The sequence below is a fragment of the Penaeus chinensis genome, chromosome 2 (genome assembly GCF_019202785.1).
Source record: "Penaeus chinensis breed Huanghai No. 1 chromosome 2, ASM1920278v2, whole genome shotgun sequence".
Taxonomy (NCBI): Eukaryota; Metazoa; Arthropoda; class Malacostraca; order Decapoda; family Penaeidae; genus Penaeus; species Penaeus chinensis.
In genome coordinates, this window is record NC_061820.1 from 42,240,544 (window position 1) to 42,243,043 (window position 2,500).

Below are 2,500 nucleotides of genomic sequence, written 5' to 3' on the forward strand. Positions count from 1 at the left end.
TATAAGCTAGACGGGAATATCAAGATGATAGAAACGAAAAGAAAAGGTTAATAATAATGAAGATATAAAGCCATGGAGGCTGAGGCAAACGATAGTAAATTCTAACTGGTAACAAAAAGGCAACAAAAAGACGCCAGGGTTCCCAGAAGGTAGCTTGATGAGGCGCTTGCAGACAAATTTCTAGTCTTTTTAATATTAAGATTATGGATATTATGGACAGAGTTACAGAAAGGGATGCCTCAATGTATACTCAGCTTCGCATATCGGACTTATCCTTATCAATGTATACGAGTACATGAGGGTAAACTACAATATTTTAAACGAGTGGATATACTTATAATTAAGATTATACAGAAAGCTAGGATAACATACTGTGATAATAATTGCTGATCATAACATATTTCCGGAAAGTGAGAAATTAGCTGTCATTAAACATTGTTAAAGGTAAACTTAACCCACAGACCAATATCGAATCTGACTTTCCTATCAAAAGTGATTAGTAATGTGAATTTAGTTCAGTTATTGGATGCCTTCACATAGCGAGTACCTCACCAGTCGACCAGTTTTGCTTTTAGGCGACTCTGTTAAATCAACTTGCCGGATTTGATACTATAGTGCATAGCTGACTGATGAATTAGACTATTGACGTAGAGGGCAGTGGCCTTTCCGCTAAATAATTAGGGGATGTTTTCTTTCGAGTGCGAAACCTTACGTAGAGAAGTCCTTCAAGACGAAGTTAACTTTAAACGGTTTGCTGACAAAGTTACGTGGAATTTGAGCTGAACACTAATGGGTATGAAGTAGATGAAATATAATGCAAATAAGACGGTGTTTGATAGGAAGAAAGGGTGACCCTGGATGTTTCAAGTTTACGTCTTATAATAGATGTGAGTAATATAGTTTGAATGAGCAAGCTGTTGAGATGCTTCATCACAAATTTGTCATCAGTAAGTTGGATTACTGATAATTCCTCTTTTGTGGATTCCCAGACTGTCAGTTAAGAAAGTTGCAAGCGAGATTAAATAAAGGGCTACCTCCTCGCGAGAAAATAACTCGATTTATATTTGTTACCTTGTTAGAGCAAGAATCGTCAGTAAAACTTGCCTCCTGACCTTTTAAGCTCTGAATTTTGAGAAACCAAAAATATGTACAGATAACCTGTTCATAGATTTAAAAGTTTGCAAGCTTGAAACATTGATTTTAATGTAAAATTGTAAATTTCTAATATACATAATCTCAGCACCATGCCAATAATTTACTATTTGTCACTTTGAACCTATCGGTTGGTGACCTTTTCTTACGAAAGGCTGGGCATATACCTCGTATTTGCATGTATATGTATTTGATTTCAAACACGTTGCATTAGTCTCTGGTGAAGCATAATGTAGGCCAACGGTATTCATGACATTTACGGTAAAACTTGTAAAGAATTTCCATAATTTTGACAAAAGTGAAATATGCGGGAAACATGAACGCGATATTGCGTACGTTAAGGAATCTAATGCTTGTTTTATCCACTTGCGAGAAAGAAGCCATTGGTTTATAAATTGTATCGTGTATATAAATATACATATATATAAGTATATATATACACATATATACGTATATGTATTATATATATACATGTACATTTATATATACACACATGTATACGTATATAAATTATATATACATATGTATGTACATTTATATATATACACATATATTGTGTGTATATATATAATGTATATGTATATATATGTATACATTTATCTATATATATATGCACATATATATATATATATATAATATATGCGTGTGTGTATCACACACACACACACACACACACACACACACACACACACACACACACACATATATTTGCGCCTAGACTGCTGTCTCGAGCCCAAGCGAAACAAATACATATTGCCTTCTAGAGTCAATCGCAGGTGTCGTAAGGGAGGTCGACGCCAGAGCACAAGTGTTAGCGTGGTTGATTAGGAAGGGCATCCACTCAGGCAAGGGTAAAACTGGCAAATAACAATGTCTTGCAGAGGAATAAATATTTTTAATATATATAAATATATAAATATATATACATATACATATATACATAAACATATATACATATCCCCTTCACGACGGGTCACGTCTCTAGACGTCATAACAAACCGCTCGAAAAGTGGCGTGCGGCTGTACGCCGCGGCGGCGCTCAAAGTCGGCGCGTCGCCATTGATCGCCAGAGCGTAGTTTTTTTTTAGTTTGCTTAACCCGTCTCCTAGGGGATATATATGTATATATATATTTATATAATATATGTATACATACATATATATGTATATAAATTATATATACATATGTATATATATATGAATGTAATTATATATATGTATATAATATATATACATTTATGTATATATACACATTGATTTATATATAGATATAAATATACATATAGATATACATATATACATATATATATATGTTTACACCTTTATATATATATAAAATATATTTGTGC